The following is a 13,427-nucleotide window of genomic DNA, read 5'->3' as shown; positions in this document are numbered from 1 at the left end:
CACACTTCAGTCCTTTCTCTCCTGCTTCCAGCTCCCACTGTCTCTCTGCAAACAAGCCCTTGTTTAATGAACATATATTTAATGTGAGGAGAGAATAAAACTTACCAGCTCCACGATTGCTTCATACACACTCTTTTACTACCTGTCACATCTTTACAATGTAGTCAAAGCATTCTCAGCAGCAGAGATAATTAAAACAAAACAAAAAAGGTAACAAGTTTGGGCAGAATAAATGGTTATCAGAGAGAAGGACTTGCCTTATTAGTCCTGACCAGCCCTACACAAGTGCTGAACTCAAGCCTTCTGGAAAGAAGGTGCCTCCTGACCCTTCCCTGCTCCTCCCACTTCCCTCCCCCAAAATGTACCTTCATATCACACACACACACACACACACACACACACACACACACATTTGGACTAGAAAGCAAGGTGAGGGCTGTGGCAGCTCCTAAGACTCAATAGAAATTCTATCAGAAAGCAAAATCCCCAGCAGAGTTTTAACATCAGCTGTGCCCAGCCATCAGATTTCAAAGAGGGGATGGGGAGTTGAGAGAAGAATACACGAGAAGCCTCCATTCCTTGCTGTCTCTAAAGTTACCACCTTGGATTCCCCCCAGCACAGACCTCACCCAGTCTGGTCCCCATTTATCTGTTCCACTCCTCTTTCTGTGCATGTGACCATTCTAGCAAACTCTGGAAGAGTTCTCTCAATAAGACTATTCCATGGGACTTCCCTGGTACTGCAGTGGTTAAGAATCTGCCTGCCAATGCAGGGGACACAGGTTCAAGCCCTGATCCGGGAAGATCCCATATGCCTTGCAGCAACTAAGCCTGTGCGCCACAACTACTGAGCCTGCATGCCACAACTACTGAAGCCCACACACCTAGAGCCCGTGCTCTGCAACAAGAGAAGCCACCGCAATGAGAAGCCTGCGCTCCGCAACGAAGAGTAGCCCCTGCTCCCCGCACCTAGAGAAAGCCCGTGCAAATAGAGAAAGCCTGCATGCAGCAACGAAGACCCAAAGCAGTCAAAAACTTAATTAATTAATTAATTAATTTTAAAAAAGACTGTATTCCATAAAGAGTTTTCACTCATAAAATAAATGTTAAATACAAATAAATATTTTATGTTCCAAAGCACTTTACTGACCTGCCAATTAATCAAGTATCTTTCCATATCTCATTTTCTTTTATCTGTGTGGCAGCTAATAATCATTTCTACTGTCGAAGGCAATTATGTACTTCATGGAGTTGGCCCAGCCACTGCCTATCTTAAAAGGGAGCACAGTGTGTCCCTCTTTCCACAGTGCCTGTTGCTTCTTCTTGACTCCAGACGGAGCTACTTCCAGTCTACAACACCCTTGAGTGATCCTGACCTTGAAAGACCAAGGGAAAGAGATTACACTTCAGAGTTACTGTCCCCCCAGGTGTGACGCCTTGCCTCACCATTTCCAGCTGCGTGACCCTGGGCATGTCCCAGAGTCCCTCTGGGGTTCAATTCACTGGAGTAGGGATTTCTGGAATAGGAATTTAAATCTATACTTTACAGAACTGGCATAAGATAGAATACAGAATGTGTTTTCCATCATTTCTGGTATCGAATAAGCACTCACGTGACAGTCACTATCATTATTTACAATGGCTCTTACTTGTGGTACAATGAAGCAAGTTCATATGACGATTCTGCTGTCCAAAGCCTACTAGTTACCGGGTTTGACCATCCTTTAGCACACAGAGGGTGAGCTGATACATAAATGTTTTTCCTTATCATCACTGGAGCCAAAGACCATTAAAGGATGGTTTGGAAGAGAAAATCAGCATATGTGTTGCCCCCAATCCCAGCAACAAAACCCATGAAGTCTGACTCTCTTCTCCAGGCTTCATTAGGCTACATCAAAGGAGTTCTTCCCAGCCACTCCACTGCGGGGATAAGTTCCATCAGTGACCCTGCTAGAGCAGATGTCCTTGGGAACGCTGCCTCCTGACACAACCCTCGTCCTATATCCGACATGTGCCCCGGTGAGACACTGCATGTTCCTGAAGCTGCAGCATCTCCCTAGAGGACGGGGGAGATCTGACTTATGGCCACCAGCATACAGTTGAACTAGGCTTTTATTCTTATGTTATTCCATAATCTGTTTAGTCTTTCACAAGTGAAATGGAAAAAATAAGATATAATACTAATGCTTGTGGTATTTTAACTTTTTAAAACTATGAATCCTCTGGAAACAAGAAAAGGAGGAAATTGGCACGAGTTATTTTTATCTTCCAGTTCAACTTCTTTTGTTCAAGTGCAGAGACAGGACATGAACACTTTTCTGTCTTGTGGGTGGTAGATTTTTTTTTTCCCTCTTTACCAGTTTCGAAATTATCTCTAAGTCTTTAGATCCATTAGCCTAATTAATATTAAGAACATATGCATATGCAAATAAGGTCGTCTTTGCCATATATTTCACTTTATAAGACAGGTTGAAGGGTGGTTGGGTGAGTCAATCAAATGTCATAAATTGGCTATGCATAAGATCTCATTAATATTAATTGGGGTGTGGGCATTGTGCCGTAGTCCATGCCTCCATTAGAGGTGGGCCCCTTGCTTTAATTGTTCCAAAGATTCCGAAAACCAAAGGCTCTGATCTGATTTAAATATGTAATCTCCAACCACCGCCCCCCCCACACCCCGCCCCCAGGTAGTCTACTGAGCAGTATCAGAAAGGTATTAAAAAATACAGAGCAGACCTTTTCTAAGACAGATGGCACACAATGAGGTTAGAAAAAGTATCTTGAGATCCAACCTGCAAGAACAAAAAAAAATTGCTTGCATTGTTGTTTTCATTATCTTGCTTCTGTCATTTCATGAGCTTTGTATCTTGCAAGGAAAGAAAGAAGGGAGAAAAACTGTGAAATTAATCTTTTGTGCATGGCCTGATAAAGAAGAGACATGCTCAGACAAAAGATAGACTGAGAGAAGGTACCGTGATTGATGACTAAAGTAAAGGTGTCAGAAGAGTATTATGTAAATTACTGGAGGCACACACCATTTCAGAGAGAAGGAGGGAGAGCAGGCAGGGGGGCGAGGGAGAGGGAGAAGGCGAGAGAGGGAATGAGGCGCTGAGAGTGAAAAGAGGATTGCAGAGTCGATGTCACCAAAGAACTGGTCCCCAAACACCCATTTCTTGCCATCTTTCATCCCCTCCGACAAGCTCACCTCGCATTCTCTCTGGGTTGCACGATGTAACACGGGATGGGGGGTGGGGATGAACTGTCAACATCAGCGTGATTCCAGGCGAGGAAAGGTTTAGGGAAAGCCACCTCTCAAGTGAAATCATCAAGGAGGGAAGTTTCAGTTAAAGGGGAAAAGGAGCGGGCTGGCAACTGCTTGTGTCCCTGTGTGAAGTGTGTCACCAGAGGTGGGGACAGGCGGCAGGCTACTCTCATTCTTCATGTAAGAAACGGGCTCTGAAGGGGCCCGCGTCCTTCCCCCAAGCCTCTGGCTGTTTCCACACATCTGTGTCGGGTACCTGACCTGACCACTCTACGAGCCCGGTGGAGAGACACTCAAAAGGCCTGGGGCCGGGAGCCACATTGCAAAAATCTCTGCTCTGTTTTTCTTCCTCTTAGGCTACATGTTATTTCCTAAGTAATGAAATGACACCAAGTGTTGAAAACTGCCTCCATTTTCTTGACTGAGAGAGACGCAAAGTAACGGTAGGATTATTTTCAATCATGGGAATGGGCTTTGCCACAGTGACCCTTGCATGAGGCTGGTGTGCACCTCCCGGTATATGTGGTACACTTGCAAGGTTCAGATATTTCAGGCATAGAAGTCCAGCACTGGGATCTAAAAGAAAGGAAACTCCTTCCAAATCCTTGGAAACCAAATCAGAGACAGCAAGCCTGGCGTTCAGCGAGAACTCACTGGACAGCTAGCTTGTCACCAGCCCCGTTCTGACGGGAGCAACATTTGTCCCCATTTGTTGGGGCTTGCGCGGCATGGGTGGCTAAATATTTTAAATATCACCTCCTTGAAAAGTCTAGGGAGAATGAAGGCTAATGTCTAGGTCAAGATTTTCTCCACACCTGCCCTCCTTCCTGAGCAGGATGCGAAGGTAAGGGAATAAGAGGAATCTCTCGTCCACAAACGCTTAGACGGTCCTCCAGCACTATACACATTTGAATAAAACCCAACCTGCCATGAAATCCAAAATGCCATTAATGAATTAACTTTACAATGAATAATAAAATACAATCTAACGTAAATATATTTATGTGCAAGTCCTGGTTTTCCCATTTTGATTATTTTGGAGAGTTTTGAAATAACAAATGACTGGGAGAGTCAAGGAGGTCTAGGAATGGGGATAAAAATGGGCCGATTTACACTCCAAAAGTTGTTCCCCAAGACACTGCCATCAGGGAGTGTTAACACCCAAGGATGTAGTCACCAGTCCCCACCCCCAGCCCCCGGGGCTGTCTCTTCCTTCTCTGACTTCCTATGTCCTTACCACCTGGCCATGTAGCCAGTCACAGGCTGCTTCCTCTATGTGTTCCACAATTAATATTCCTTCAGCCCTTCTGGGTGCCAGGTCCTCTGCTAGGTGATGGGGATACAAAATTGAACAAGGCACACTTTCCAGGAGGTAATCAGCTCCTTGTGGCCACATCTTACAGCGTGTAGACTCACCTCAAGGGCCAGGGCAGCAAGTGCTGCTCTGGGATCAGGCCTTGTGATTTAAATTAAATTACCCAAATGGGGATTAGTCAGAGATCCACCTGAGCCAAGCCAGGACACTGCCCTCGGGAAGGCAGTGCTTTCACCCCTGAGTGATTTAACTTTGTCCTTCTTCGGGAATCCTTCTGTCACATGGAACAAACCCTCATTCAAAGAAACTCAAGGGAGAAGTTTTCTTATAGCAGGAGCTCCGAGGACCCAAGAGAGAGAAGTATACTTAGGCCTCAAGAGATAACAGAACTGTAGCCTGAAGAGGCATCAGACTCCAAACTCTTATTCTCTCCACATGTGTATTTCTGTCTTACTCAGGTAATACACAAGATTTTGACCACGCTTCTCTCTTTATATCTGTGTGTCACCATCTCCCTCACTGCAGTTTCATTGCCTTTGCTGGTTTTCCTCACAGAGCATCTCAAAGGCACCATAATGACGGTGGTACTATTACTGCTGTTACTAATATCAATAGTAATAATAGCAAGCATGCGCATGGCTACCAGCACTGTTCTGTGCACGTATATGGAACATATTAACTCATTTAACACAACAATCTTCTTATTTTTTTATCATTTAATTTACTTTTCATTCATTTGCTTATATTATTCATTCTTTATTTATTACTATATATAAACTTCTCTAATTTTCAATGGTGGAAAAGGAGGCAGTGAGGTGACATGCCCAAGGGTGCATGGCTAGGAAGTGATGGAGTCCACATGTGAGCCCTGGCCGACAAGCCCCCGGGAGCTGTGCTCTCAGCAACTAAGTTAGACTGCCCAGAACCTGCTAGTTCCCACGGCCTTCCAGATCCAGCTAAGGAGAACCGCTGTGTCCCAGGTGCAGATTTCTGAAAGGGAATAAATGGGGCAGCTTGAGAGCTGGCTGCATCCCTGACACCCTCAGCCATGGTCAGGGGCAGCAGGTCGGGTAGCAGGTATTGCTGCAGAGGTGGTGACCGGAAGACAGCAGTGTGAGTAAAAGCAGCCCAAAGAGGTAAACGTTATTTACATAAACACTTTCATAGAAAAACATCTTTCAGAACATGATTCTACCAATGTAACAGAAAGGGCCCAATGAGGACAGTTTGGGTAGTGTGGGACTAGAGACAACCCATAACTGGGCAATAATTGTACATATGCTTCTTTTAGGAGAATCACATGTCAGCCTCTTGAACTCCAAAAGGCCATCTGAAATTTGCTCTTCAGGTCAATGAAACAAAGAGTAAAAGCTGGGAGTGAGCGAGGTGAGTGGGCCAAAAGAGTAAAAGAACAGAAAAGATGTTGGAATGGATGGGATTCCTCTTGCTCCGCCCCCTGCAGTCACGCCCACTGGCAGTGGTCGGGGACCTGCCTTTGGTGCAGTGGTGAGGTGGACCAGCTCTGGCCAGGAAGCCAGGGGCTTGTGGTTCTACTGCTGAACCCACTGCTACTTAGCCCCCTAGCCTCAGCGCCCACCACTGTGAAGTTGGGGTGTTAGAAAATACCTCTTCTCCCTCTCAGCTCTAAATATCTGTGCGTTTCTGTAGAGCCCACACTTGGGTCCTGCAGCTACTTCCCTCAGGGACCAATGGTTTCCAGCAGACACACTGGCATTCTGACTTCCTAAGGCCCTGTCTTCCTTCTCCCTGACCGTGGCTTCTCTGGAGGAAACAAAGCAATGACTATAGACGTGGTGGAAGTAGCTTTCTGGGGAGGCTATAAACAGTTGGAAGAGGCAGCTCTCTTTCTTCTCACTGAGTGTTTTCAGACATGTTGGAAACGGCAAGAAGTTCCCCAGGCAGGTCTCTCCTGGAGGCTCACCACCGTCGTTGCCACTTTGTTTTCTAACAGCCCCTTGCAGCCTTAGCCCCAAAGTCTTCTTGAGAAAGATTTTCCCTTTCATATGTCTGACCTTATGATTCACCTGGCTCCTGTTTTAAAACCAATTATTACGTATTATCTTTTGAATTCCACCCCTGACACCACTTTGCCCTGACTTAATTCTATGAGTGGCTTTTATTCAAAACTTTCGAGAAAGGTGTAAGAGCTGCAAATGGGCTTCTTCTAGAAGCCTTGAGTAAAACGGCAGCTCTGGTGATCAAAAATAGATCGCTGGCATTGGATGCATGCTGTTAAACAAGACGTGTGCTGGTTTCAAGTGCCGTGGATAAAAGGAAAACCGAAACAGAGGCCTAAAGGATGAGAGAGAGGGGTTCTGGATGGTGACTTCTGCGTATCAGGCTGAATCTTGCCCCGGAGCTCTGACCCAGTACTACCATTTGTCCGTTAGCCCTTTCTATATGGTAGCCCCGCCTACACCACTGTCTCTTTTAGAACCTGCTGCTCCTTTTGTATTCCCTCTGGATCTTCACTGACTGCACCCTGGTCTTCAACCTCGATACACAATTATCCAACAAATCTATTCAAGGCTGGCTCATAAACGTCTCCCAAATCCACTCTCCTCTCTACACTCTCATCCAAACTGGTCTAGTGCAGATTTTCCTCCTTCCTCACCTAGTCTATTGGAAGCCACGGCTTCCAAATTGGTTTCCTCTGCTCCAGTTTTCCCTATCTCCAATTCATTCTTCACGATGCATCCATGTTTTCTGAAAACAAAGGGTTCCAAACCTCCACTGGTTCCCCAGCACGTGAAGAATGAATCCAGACTTTCAGGAGACACATCTTAGTTCCTCCACAATCTGACCCCAATCCCCTGTTTCGGCCCCTTCTCTTTCTGTACTAACACGGCAGATGGTGGAGTCACCCCAGGCTTTGACTTTAGGCACTTTACAATTGTCATTTGGATTAATTTCTCACCTCAGCGAGTCTTAGGTGACCATACTGGGCACATTCCTGCCTCTGTCCTTGCCCTTGGTGACCCCTCTCCTGAGAATGTCATTTTCTCCACATCCGGCCTCCATCTAACCCTGCCTAAATCCCACCCATCCTTCAGGCTCCAACCTTCCCTCCTCTGAACAGCCTTGGCTTGCTCCCTACATGCAGCTCATTGCTCTCCCCTCTGAGTGTCCCTAGAAGGTGCTTCTCAAAGCTGGGGCACTTTTTTTTTTTTTTTTTTTTTTTGTGGTACGCGGGCCTCTCACTCTTACGGCCTCTCCCGCCGCGGAGCACAGGCTCCAGACGCGCAGGCTCAGCGGCCATGGCTCACGGTCCCAGCTGCTCTGCGGCATGTGGGATCTTCCCAGACCGGGGCACGAACCCGCATCCCCTGCATCAGCAGGCGGACTCTCAACCACTGCGCCACCAGGGAAGCCCCTGGGGCACTTTTTAAAATGCTGACTTCCTGTCCTAATTAACTCAAAAACCCTGGGAATGAAGCGCTGGGGCGTCAGCATTTTTTAAGAGCCCCCCAGGTTATTTTCATATTGCCTGACTTTGAGAAGCCCTGCTCAAGTACTTGGTTTGTATCCCTTCTACTTTTCATATTTAATTAATATTTATTTACTGAGCAAATACACAATTGTGCTCCATGTGGGAATATTACAATGAGTCAAGCCCAATACAAAAGGTAATATTAACATAGAATTTGTATTATATATTTTATTGTTTTATAATATATCATAAAAACACATAATAAAATATGGTATCTTATACTCTAGCCATTTGTGCACGTCTTTCTACTGCTATCCCTTGAAAATGACTATTTCTCATTTATCTTTGTATCTTTTAGCACCTAACACATGGCTCAGATTCAATAAATAGATGGTGATTTAATTAATTAATATATTTATGAATGTGCTAACTTTTGGATTAATTGATGAAATGACCTTTTTACTTCAAACTCATCTGGCCTGAAAGACACAGGAAGTTGTCCCTGCGTTGCTCACTCTGAAGCAGTGTCTCCTGCCATCATCTGAGGGGCAAAGCCTGGTGAGCCCCATCACGGGCCTGTGCCACGGCCTGGACACAGGAGAGCCTGCTGGCCTCCGAATCAAGCCTGCACAGGCCCCCCATGAGCTTGCTGACTTTTGACAGAGACGGGAACGCAAGCTAATCTCTCCTTATGCTTTAAGGAAGCACAAACAGTTCAGCAAGTTAAGTGGTTTCCATTTTCCAAACACGAGCCTCAGCCCCACCAGCTCCAAGGGAGAGGTAGGATGAGGTCTCTTTCACATGCAGACAAGGAGAAGGAGGCCCAGGTGGAGGACTTCTGTGGGAGGTCAGGGTAGCTGTTGGCCCAATGCCGTGGCTCTGTGTGCCTGGGAGAGAAAATGAAGAATCTGTGGAGCCCTCTGGGAAGTTTCAGCTCATGCCTTGACAGAGACACTGGATAAATTGAATGCTTCGCTCACCACAACTATAAGGGTTTCAACTTTCAAGAGGAATCAACATCCCTCTGAAGAAGTTCAGAGAAGTGAATTGCTTTTTTCATGTTCAAGTTTCCATTTAAAGCTATTCCCCCTTTAAGAAATCTAAGGACCCACAAACATTTTCCAAATGGCACAGTCACAGTCACATATGGCAACATGACAGTCATGTTTCTTATAAAGGTAAGTATTTGAAACGGTCACCTAAGACTCGCTGAGGTGAGAAATTAATCCAAATGACAATTGTAAAGTGCCTAAATTTTACATCATTTATCTCCCCTTTCCCTTTGTTGTAAATAAACCTTTGAAAGGGAAACATTATTTTCATTTTGTTAGATTTGTTCCCTTCCTTTTTCTTTTGCATCATTGAAACTCCCGACCCAAAGATGAAATAAGGAAAATCAACCTTAAAGCTGAACCTATCGATTCTATCTTCCTTTCAATTTTCCCCTTAAAATGCTTCAGATGAATAATATTTCACTTCTCAGAAAAGAGAAAATTGATGTCCTGCGCAAGCCATAATGCAAATGAACACTGAAAGTATCAGAGAATCCACCTTTTTGTAATGATTAGGTTAACTGGGGGAGGGGATCAATGCTCAGTAAAATCTTGACACACACAAAGTCAGTGTTATGCCCCTGCCCACTCCCTACTCTAAGGCCACCTGGAATATTCTCCGCCACGGCCTTAGCAACCAGGAGACCCCATGCTGTATGCCCAGGCCCATACTTAGCATCCCCTCCTCACCAACATAATGTTTGTGAGTCTTCAGTTCCCCAGGGCCACGCTCTTCACTGATACATTAGTCTCATTAATCTCATCAATATGAGAAATTAGCATTTAAACAGAGGTCTTCTGGAAATACTTTTATCTGAAATTGAACTGTAATCGTGATGAGATGTCAAGCCATAGCGGAGATGTTTGGGGGTAACACGCTCTCCAGGTGTCTTCCAGAGCACCCTAGAAAGCTGGCTGCCTCCTTCATATCCCCACAGTGCTGGCCCTCTTTGAAAGACTGAATGTCTCTTTACACAGACTCTCTCAAAGGAAGTTGTCACTTTAGGCTGCACAAACAAAAACTCATCCAAAATCAGGTGCTTGGGGGAAAAAAAAATTGAAGTACTGTTAATAATTTAAATGGCTTTTCTCTGCACATGCCCAGAACCCAAATCCCTTTTCTAACTGAAGTGCTTATATAAAAATTTGACAGCTCTTATAATTTTAAATTGCTCTACACTGAGTATGCCTAGAACCTTGATCACTTCCAAATTCAAGGGCTTATAAAAATTTGAAGCACTCCAATAATTTTAAATTGCAATGCACAGTGTAGAGTGATTTAAAATTATTAGACTGCTTCAATTTTTTTAAAAGGTCTTCAATTTGGAAGTGAGTCAAGCAGCATTCTAATACAGTGGTTTAAGACACAGAGTGCTAATCTAAAACTTAACAACTAAAAATAATGAAAATTAAATCACATGAGTTTTTTTTTCTTTCTTTCTTTTTTTTAAAAATAGGGAAAGGACACTTAGAGTGCGCCTAAAAACTTGAGAAGTGTCTAGAAAATAAAGTTAAGGCTCAGGCTGTAGAGGAGAAAAGATGGGAGGCAAAAGTAAACGCAGGAGGGCTGGGCAGAAATGGGAATCACATCACAGAGGTCTTGCCCAGTCCTAGAGGTTTTAGATGTGGTACAGAAAAAATAATAGCAAGTGGGAAGGGCCAGAACTGAGCAAAGGAGAACTTGAATATGACTTGGAACATTGCATTCTGTAAACTTTTCAATATCTAGGGTTGCAAGTTGGACAGCAGCTGCCTCTAAAAAGTTCTCCTTTTGTTGCTGTTGTGTCGCTGTTGTTTGTTTGATGAAGCTCTTAAATAGAATTCCCGGCTGTGCTGATTCGGGGTTTCCTCCCATGATTTTGGCTGACTTGGCTTTCAGGGGGCTGGCTAACAATCCAAATATCCCCAGTCATGGTCACTTACAAGCGAAGAGCACATTTTTGTATGAATTTCCCATGGAGGTCTGCACCTCTTTTTAGCTCACAATAGTTGCCTACATGGGTTTTCTTTATTTGAAAAATATCAACGTTCTTTTCTCTTAATCTTCTTTTCTTCGTGCCTAATATCTAATTTCCTTTCTGCCTTTCTTTCCCCTCCATCACTATATCTTACTTTAACTACCAAAAACTTCACAAAGTTAACGATCATAGTGACTTTTACTCAATGGTCCTTTCTATCTAACCCAAAGAGCAAAGCCACAGGTCATGGAAAACAATCGCAGTAACAAGGTAAAGACCCTCAATAACGTCCCCTTGATAAACAGCATCTGTCTCAAAGGCTCCCTCACCATTCACCACAAAACAAGCTGTGCTTTTAAACACCATCTAAATGTGCCTTATTCCATTTATTTGTTGTGAGCTGTTTTGCTCTATTGACTAGATAATGTGTCTTAAAATATTGTGTAAGTACATATTTAAATGAAAGCTTGCAATATTTCCCAGGGACCCATTGCAATCAGGGCTGAAAGTGAAAAGAAGTTGACAGAAGCTGAATTTTGGCACCTTTCTTGACATACGGGACTAAGCAAGTGATGCTGTCTCCTGAATGGGGAAAAAAACGAGCACAACATAGTTAAGAAAAGGTGGGGGAAGCACATTAAAACAAAAATGTTATTCACCTGGAAAAGTGAGGTTCTTAGGAAGAGGCTAAGACGGAATGCAGACCTCGGCAAAATTCAATGTAGGAAACATTTTAACGAATTAAAATTTGTAAGGAAGTTAATGAAGGAGAGTAGGGAATTAAGAGCACGTTAGGATGGAAATAGGTCTGTATACTTTTTGCTAAGCTAAGTGATGTTCTCCTGTGCCCTGGACACAGAGTGGATACATGAACAGCACACTAACCTGGGCCAGAGACTGGCAGGACAGCTTGAAATATGCCATGGGCATCGATTCTACTGGCTTCTTCACAAGTCTACATAAGACTTATTGTAGATAAACCTGGACCCTGAAGTTAAACTGTAATTTCTTATACTTTCCAATTATTCCCAATTTGGATGATAACTTTTATTATCTCTTGTAATAGTGAATGAATAAATGAATAAAAGCCTATTGGCAGCAAAGGATATTAAGCAGTAAAATTTCAAAACAGCCGTGATTAAAACTAACTGTTGACGTCGTGGGTAATAGGGAGCCTTTAAAATAGGCTGGAGGGTGGCACTGAGTGGGAAGAAGGAAATAGTTATGGAGGGAGAAGATGCTTCAAAACAGAGTTTTCTTAATAGAAATGTGAATAAATAGTAAACATCCTGAGCCAGTGTCTAGACCTTGACTAGTATTCGAAGTAGGTTATCTGGGGAAGGGCAGGTTTGAGGTGGGCAGCCAAATGCAGAGGCGTTCAAACAAACAGAAGTGTCAAGGTTTTAGAGCTGAGGAGTTCACCCATGGGGTGTGGGGATAAATCCAGTCCTGATGCTGAAACATACCAGCAAATGACTAAGAATACTCTGCTAAGGAGCAAACAGATTTTTAGGTCACGTGTCTGTAGAGATGTCACCATTTAATAAAATGACAAAATCTATCTGTCACAAAGGCGTGAACACAGAACAATATAAAGAGGTTAACAGAAATTGATGGCATCCAAGGTTTAATTTTACACTGAATCGGAGTCTTTGGTGATTGAAATAGACAAAGATGTATAGGGTTATCTTGTTGAAGAGGCTGTGCTAATTACTGGCACTTGTCATTTCTCCATAGCTTTATCTAAGTCAAGAAGGCTAACTAGCTTCTTTTTCCCCAGTGTGCATTGTTTGTTCAGGAGCTTTTGCTGAGGAAGCCTTTTTTTCATAACTGCACCTCATTATTAACAGGTTCATAAATAAATGAGTCCTAATATTTTTCTCCGTTAGCATTTATGATAGGGACATTTGGTCTACAAAAGATTACACTTGTCTTTAATAAAAATAGGCACTTACACATGAAACCTATTAGGCCCTTGTTACTCTGGAGGAGAAGGAAAGGGGAGGAACTGGAGTTTAAATATAAAACAATAATAATAACCTGGTGTGCTGGCAGCACTGCAAATAGAGAATATTTAATGGAGCTTCATGACTTCCCCTCGCAACAAACTCTTCAACCTTCTCTTCTAACTTCCAGCTCTCTGAGATGTGAAGACAACGTCAAGAAGTATTAAGCGAGTACTTTCCAATGACTGGCACTCTGCTAAGTATTGCAAAGGACATAAAATTATAAAGCATAAAGACCATCCTCAAGGACATGCCAGTCTCGAGCAAGACCTGTAAAAAGAATTCAAGGAAATCTTGATCTATGTAGAGCCACTGGTGTAAGGCTCTCGGTGCTCTATGATGCAGATTTGGCAAAACTCGTCTTGGGCTAGGATCATTTAAAG

The sequence above is a fragment of the Orcinus orca genome, chromosome 13, assembly GCF_937001465.1.
Source record: "Orcinus orca chromosome 13, mOrcOrc1.1, whole genome shotgun sequence".
NCBI lineage: Eukaryota > Metazoa > Chordata > Mammalia > Artiodactyla > Delphinidae > Orcinus > Orcinus orca.
This window is presented reverse-complemented; position numbering follows the sequence as displayed.